Raw genomic sequence first — 8,195 nt, forward strand, 5'->3', positions numbered from 1 at the left:
CAAATGGCAATTCAGGTGACAGCTATGAGTGCTCTGCCACTGCACTGGGTGTCCCACCCTCCCCAGGACAGTCTCACCTCCCTGCAAACTTCCAGGTACCAGCCTGAGGGTTCCATTCTTTTTCCCACAAGACAAAGGGGTCTATGCTCAATTAGAAAGTCTTTAAGCCAAAGAAAACTAGGTGCAGAAGCTTCTCATTCTCTGTGTAGCTGATCAAAAATGCTCTGGGCAGTGTGCTCTGAGGTCTGCTCCAATTGGGAATATGGATATAAACTATTTTTAGAACTTCATTGGGCCACCTCACAGGAGAGGACAGGGCCCAGACTACAGAGTGAAGTGTGACAAGTGGTGAGTGCCACACTGCATGTGTGAGACGTCTGGGCTGAAAGGACAGGATAGTTAGGAAGGAGGGCACCCAGTTAGGACTCAAAAGCCCAGCTCTCATTATCAATGCTTCTTTGTCCCATCGCCCAAGGAAGTCAGTGATATTTCACACCTGGGACACCAGAACAGGTGCCTCAAACACCGGTCAGCTCTCAGACAGCAGTGCACAGACAGGTCACTTCTTGCTAGCAGCCACAGACAGCAAAGACTGAAGCCTCAAGAAGAGCTTTGCCAGTAGACAGTTTACTTCCCTTCTGACTTGGGGACCCCATGGCTGAATTGGGTCTCAGTGGTATCGTCAGGCTGTCTTGTTATCCCAGGGTAATGGTACCAGAAAAGTAGTCCTTTTAGTGAGTCCACTTAACACAAAATGTAAGAAAAATCTTCACTGGAAGTTAGGAGCAAAGGTTTGATTAGGGCTTTAGTTTGAAAAATTGAAGTACAAATTAAGAAATGAGAGGAAATTTCTCACATGTTTAACATATTTGCAATCAATGGTTGAGGGAAGTCTTTTTGAACAAAACTGCCAGTGAGATGGCACCATGATGCCAACAGAGCCTCATTTCTGACCCCCATCAAGAAAAGTGGAAGGCTTAGTTGACTTTCTGAAGGGTTTCTCAAGGTTTCAAATTTTAAATCCTTCCCTTTAAAAAAACTTTGATACGCTTTCTCTGTTTCTCTCTTTCAGTTGCAGGCAAATCCAACTGTAGAACCCTTAACTAGCCTGAGGTATTGCAGGGGATCCTCCCACTGGATTTTTCTTTCCTCCCAGTCCAGATCAATCTTACAGTTCAGTTTCACTTGGCCTTTGATTTGCATCTGATTCGCACTGGATGTTAATAGGATGGGCAGCCTCACAAATGCTCTCTTCTGGCCTCGATTTGCCCCTGCATCTCATAGCTCAGCTCCTTTGCATCCAGCCATTTTGGAAGTGTTCACATGTCCAAATACTGGTCGATGGGCAGGCCTCTGCTAAGAACGAGCATTGTCTGAGCATATACTGTGTGCTGGGACCACTGGTCTCCCTCAAGATGTAGGATAGTGTCTGCCCCCAAATCTTGTGGCCACCATGCCTCCCATCTCTGCCTCTGGGTCTTGGGCAGAAGGGAACCTTCCCTGGGGTATATCTTGATGCTACCCCAAGGGCAGGTGATGCATTCCTTACATGTTGGCTGCTTGGTGGCCCTGACTTGGACCAAAGGACAGGTAGCATGAATACTGCACCCAACTGCCCAAGAGACCCACATCTGCACCTGTGTAACCATCTTGCCGTCACCTTTGGAGCTTTCGCCTTGGGCCAGGTACTTACCACATATGCACTTTATATACCTATAGAGTCCTGTCATCCTCACTTTGGCCACAGGAAATGACCACTGCAGTTGCTTCACAGGAAACAGATGAACTCAGCTGGTGAGAACGAACAAAATAGGAGCTGCTCTAAGTGCCTGCTCCTTCCATCCCTGGAGCCCTTTGCTCACCTACTGCCTCCAGGGCCCAGGCCTGTCCCCATGTGGGTCTGTCCTCTAGCCCCTTGGGAAGTGACATCTCACTGCCACTTCCCAGTGTACCCAGTGCAGGTGGGCAGGGGCCTTCAGTGCAGCCCCTGACCACTAAGAGGGATCACAAGAAGCTATGTGCTGGGTCTGGGTCCTGGACCCAGTTGTCTTATTGAAAGGGGCTGGTTCCTTTGAGTTGCAAAGTCCCTACAATGCCAGTTGTGTTCAGGCAACCAGTCAGTTCTACTTTGCAGCCCCTACAAAACCAAAGGCCCATTCAGTGCAGCTTTGTAAAGAGGGTGAATAAGCCGATGTCTGCAATGTGACCCAGAGCCAAAGCTTTGAGAACAGAACCAACCACAGCCACCACAAGTGTGTGGTGAGGGTGTGCATCACAGGAGGACAGAATGAAGACAGCTGTGGATCAAATCCAGCCAGGTGTGGTGGCTTCAGTGGCCTGGCCCGTGCTTCCTAGGGGCTCTGGAGGCACCTCCTGGGAGCCTTCCCTGAGCAGGGCAGGGTGGCCTGGGAGGCGCTTTGCCTGCCTTCAGTTCTCTGGGACAGACCCCTGATCGTCCGTTCTGCTCGGGTTGGTCCCAAGATCTGCCCTTCTCCTGGAGAAGACACGATTGACAGGAGCTGGGCCTCTTCGACATTCTACACTAAAACTCTAAAGAGCACCACTTACCAGAACCCCACAGCCTCCCTGCACTGACCTTCCAGATAGCAAAACACTCGCATTGCCAGCCATGGGCCGGGTGAGCAGCCTTTGGGGCCACACAAGGGCCTGTTGTTCCGGGAATCACTCAGGCCAGTTCAGGGTCACAATGGGCCTCTCAGGGGACAAAGTGCTTCTGGCCCAGCCAAATGTCCCTGCACACATGGGCACCCACCCAGGGCATTTAAAATAACACAATTTGGAAAAACAGATTACAGCAATTTCCCCCATTCTCTGTGTGATTCAAAGGCCTTTGTTGTGTCTCCATCACCCCAGGTTGTGGTCACCTCTGAAAGCTTAGGGTGCTGAAGGCAGATGCTGGGGATCCTACTGTGGCCTCTTTCTTCATTCACTGTTAATGTGGGGACAGTCACAGTCCAGGCTCTATAGATGGTACCCTGGGAGGTTTGAGAAATGCAGAGTGCCCAGCTTCCAGGACTTCCTTCAACTAACACATGGTCAACAAGATCCTATGGGATGCAGACCCCAGGGTATGGAGGGAAAAGACTTGCCGAAAACACTGGATGCCTAGGGCTACTGGAAGCACTTCTTCACTTAATCCTTGTGACCACATATGTGATGGATGCCATTTAGATGAGGCATCTGAAACAGAGAGGTTAAGTGATTTATCCAAGGTCACACAGCAAGTCAGTGATTCTAGCTTAAGGGGTCTGGCTCCAGGGCCCCCCACACAAATTACCTGTCATTGTCATACCTCACCATGGCAGGGACCCTGTCCCTCTGGGAGCAGGGGGCACACACATGCCAAGGAAGGCCTTCACAGCCACAATACTAACTAGTGGTATTGATGTTTCCTAATAGCACATGAGAAGTGTTGGGAACCCAGCCAGAAGCCCAATCTGCCTGGGAGGTGATATGAGATCAGGAGTGTGATCCATCCCAGGTAGGGGTAGGGTGGGGGAGGGAAGGTCTCAGGAGGTTTTGAGAGCCCAGAGTACCCCCCTGATGACAAGGCTGCAACCTGGCTTTACCGAAGACAGTGTCTGCTGCCCAGATGAGAGATCTTGAAGGTCTGGGCAGTGGCAGTGGGTGACCAGACAGGCTGGGCCGGGGAGGTAGGACATACTTGGCCAGACTTTGGTAAACTGAGACAGTGAAGGTGGAGCCAATAGCAGGGATCCCTGAACCAGACCAGGGTGTGGCCAGTCTCAGCCTCAGCACCCTTGCCTGCAGAACACTAATATTCATAGGCTGCTGGGAAAGTTCCAGGACTTGGCTCAGGGAAGCCCCTGGGAAGAAGGCAGGCTGAGGACGGAAGGGTCTAAAATGATCCTCGAGTTTCTAACCCAGGCAGATAATGGTTGTTCAGAGTGTGTTTGTTCATTAACCATGTTCCTGACATTGTCATGAACTTGGATGGATATTTTTGCTTTTTCCCACAGAATGGAACATTTAATTGGCCATGACAGTTTAAAATATTCCCACCTAGTAAACCCAACTTCAGCTCCTTGGGAAGGAGGCCATTTCCACCAGAGTCCTCTGACCTCTAAGAGAAGTGTACCATGAGGGCCTGAGGGTCAGGGTCATCCAACCAGACCCTTTAGTCCCCTCGGTTGCCTGATCATGAGAAGCCAGCCAGACGTGAGCAGCACACCCCTTCCCCCACAGATAGCAGCACAGGTGGGGTTGAGAGGTTACAAAGAGGGGGCCCGAAAGGCACACAGAGCACCCAGCAGTTAGTGCTGGAGTGAGCACCCAGCCTCAGGGTTCCTGACACCCTCCTAGGCCAGCCACCCGCTCGTCTTCCTGCCCTCCTCCTCTTTTTCCCAGTTTGAGTTATAATTGCCATATAACATTGTATAAGTTTCGCATGTACAACATGATTTGATATTTGTATATACTGTGAAATGGTCAGCACAATAAATGTAGTTTACATCCATCACTAACCCTGGCTGGTTTGGCTCAGTGGATTGAGCGTCAGCCTGCGAGCTAAGTGTCGCTGGTTCGATCTTCCAGTCAGGGCACATCAGAGAAGGAAAACTCTGACTCCAAAAACCTCCGCTGCCTTGCGGCATACCTCTTCAGGGGAAAGGCTAAGGGAGTAAACCCCGACAGAAAATCCGGAGCCGGAGTCCCTAAGGCGGTTCGACGTTGTAGTCAACACCGGCAACTCCTGCGGCGCACCTGAAGCCAAGCTGTATTGACTTCGTCTTTCCCTTGGACCCTTCAGCTGCGAAGAGAGGGGGGGTCTGCTGCATGGGCAACAGCAGACCCTCCATATCACCCTGCCCAGGCTCTGTAGCTTCAGCTTCACTGGAGAGGACACTCCAGCGTCATCGCAAGATGTCGATTCAACACGGGAGGAGACAGATACCGTGTCACTCCCGAGTTGGGCTGCACAGTCATTCTCGGCGGTGCAGATAGACTCTTGAGAAGCTACACCATCGTCTCTTGAGACGGACGGCCGCCGCCGCCGCCGCCGATGACATCCATCACTGCAGTCACAAATTTTTTTCTCTTATAACAAGAAGTTTTAAGATCTGCTCTTAGCTACTTTCAAATGTATAATCTGTTATTATTAACTCTAGTCACTATGCTGTACGTTAGTTACATTCCCCAAGACTTATTTGTCCTATAACTGGAAGTTTGAACCTTCTGATCACCTTCACTCAATTCTTCTCCCCAAACCCTGCTCTGGCAACTACAAATCTGATCTCTATTTCTGAGTTTATTTTTAAAAAATATTCCACATATGTGATAACAAGTATTTGTCTTTTTCTGATTTACTTATTTCACTATGCCAAAGAGATTATCTGTCCCTCTACCCCCGCCATGTTCACAGCAGCATTATTCACAATAGCCATGACGTGGACGTGACCTAAGTGTCCATCAATAAATGAACGGATAAAGGAGTGATGCATATGTACAATGCAATATTAGTCATAAAAAGAAGGTACATCCTGCCATTTGCAACAACACAGATTGACCTTCAGGCATGACGCCCTCCTCTTTCAAGATATCCAGTTGCTTTCTACTGTCACTATTAGCAACCTGCACCGATGACACAGCAGAAAAGTGAAGAGAGCTGTCCCTGTGAGTGTGGGGACAGTGTTCAGGCTCTGTGGCCCCCAGAAGGCTTCAGTTTTGGGGTTAGAACTGATGACAACCCTGTGGGTCACACAGGACATGCGCCCACCAGCACTTGGGTGAGATGTGGCTGTCCTGAGCATCACACACCAGACTCCAGCACACTCTTCCTACCCTATACTGTGAATGTTGGTGACGATGATGACCACAGTGTCATCCACTGGCCTAAGCTCTGCCACATGCTCCAGGGGGCTGCCCTAACCCCAGCAGGCTCCTGCTCCTGGGTCCTGGCTCTCTGCTCCCACCCCCACCCCTACCCAGCCACATCCCAGGCAGATGCTCTGACCTCTGTACGAGTGTACCCTTCCCCACCCCACAACAGGGCAGAGCAAGGCTAGGACAGAGTGGCTCTATGCAGCTCCCAGGATGGAGAGTGGCTGTGCAAGGAGGAAGTGAGTTGGCCCAGAGTGTCCCTCCTATGACTCATGCCTATCACCCAGGCCAGGAAGGGACGGCCAGCAGGGCAAGTGCAGGTGGACAGACAGCATATTTCCATGGACCTCTCACTTCTAAAAGCAGAGCTAGGGCCCCAGTCTTGGCCCGTGCCCTGCCTTGGGCAAACAATGACAAGAATGCATGCTGAGACAGCGTGGCCAGTGAGCTGGCCTGGGCAGCTAGATGCTCTGATAGGGCTCCCCTGCCCTTTACCCCACTTAACCTGAGTCAAACAGTTCAAGTTCACCAGCCCCTGATGCTAATAAGCCAAAGGTGTCAGACCATTTGGGGGGGGGGGGCAGGAGCTGCCACCAGGGTACCCTCCGTGCCCTGGCATAGCTCTCCCTGTAGTAATGGAAAGGGCAAAGGCTTCTAGCCTCACTAGGCAGGAAGGCAGAGAATGAGTGCTGATAGAGGGGAGACAGCTGCCAGTGGTCTGCATCAGGCCTCATTCTGGCCAGCACCCTCTGCGTAGCTTTGTTCCCTCCTCAAGTGTTAAACACAAGGTCCCCAGTCACTGGCATCACTCTGTGTGACTCAAGTTAAGAGCTCCCTACACGCTCTTTACTGCCACCTCATGACAATTCTGAGGTAGGTGTTACTGTCACTCCCACTGTGCAGGCAAGGAAGTAGGTTCTTTGACACTGAATCATTCCCTCTGGGGCCCCTGCCTGCTATGTGGCTTAGCCAGGCCTTGAAACAGGGTTGGCCGCCTGGGAGCCCAGGCAAGGGCGCAGCCACCTTGCAGAGGGGGGTCTAGTAGACGAGTGCCTCCCCCACATTCCCTGGCCTCCCAGAGCACTGTCGGCCCCCAGCCCTGAGGCCTGGCTGAATGCAGGCTCTCAGCTGCCCCATTCACCTTTGGGCTTAGAAGGGCTATTGCTCTGGAAGACCCTTGAAAATCTGAGAGGAAGGCCTTAATCACGGTGTTTCAGATACAGGATCCCAGGCTTTCTGTCCCAAACTCTTCTCAATGAGAATTCCTGCTGAGGTGGGAGAACGGAGCTTCCAGTACTGAGAAGCAGAAAGAAGCCCTCGGCTTAAGCAAGCTCTGTTCTGTTTGGGCCCAGTAAGTTGTTTCCCAGAAAGAACACCTGTGAGAAAGAACAGACATGGCTGCAGTAGCCATCAGGGTCTGGGAGTGGTCAGGTGGCTGGGAGAGGTGTGCGGGACAAAGATGGATAAAAACCCTTCCTTTCTTGGGCACGACCACACAAGCGGACATGGGTTTGGTGTTCTGATTTGTCTGGCTTGGTTCCCTTGGTGTTTCCACACCAGCACTAGTAAGTACCAAGGCATCATGCAAGGCCCTTCTGCCGTCGCCTAGAGAGTAGACACCGGAGACCCTTTCCTCCCCATTTTCCTATTTAATTTTAGGTATTCCTTTTATTGCTATGTCTTCAGGTTGACTTGTTTCTTCCACAATCTAACCTGCTATTAACCACAGCCAGTATGTTTTTCATCTCTAGAAGTTTCATTTGTGTATTTTTGGTCTTCCATGCCTCTTAACATGTTAAGTTTTTTCTCTAGTTTTTTGAACATATGGAATACAGTCCTCATCTACTAATCTGTTTCAATGTTCTTATTTACTAATTCAATTATTGTTATTTCTGGCTCAGTTGCAATTGGCTGGTTTACACCTTGTTATGGGTTTTATTCTCTGCTTCTCTGCATTCCTGGTGATGTTTTATTAGATGCCAGGCACTGTGAATTAGACTACACTGTGTGTTTTATTCTGCATTCTTACAAATATCCTTGAGCTTCGTTCTGGAACACAGTTAAGTTACCTGGAAACTGCTGTGCTCTAGTTGGGCCTCGCATTTTAGGTTTGTGAGTCAGGACCAGAGATAGGTTTAGTGTGAGGTTAATCCTTCCACCCTCAAGTCAAGAGTCTCCTTACTTCTCCAATGCCACACGAATTACAAGGTTTTCCACTACAGCTGTTGAAGGCGGGCACTGTTTTTAGCCCTAAACATTGTTTCCCCTAATCTTTTTGGGTAGGTCTTTCCCTGGCCTTGAGTAGTTTCCTTACAAGCATGCAGTGTTTTGTACAC

This window comes from Furipterus horrens, unplaced genomic scaffold, assembly GCF_987537825.1.
Source record: "Furipterus horrens unplaced genomic scaffold, mFurHor1.1.pri manual_scaffold_6, whole genome shotgun sequence".
NCBI lineage: Eukaryota > Metazoa > Chordata > Mammalia > Chiroptera > Furipteridae > Furipterus > Furipterus horrens.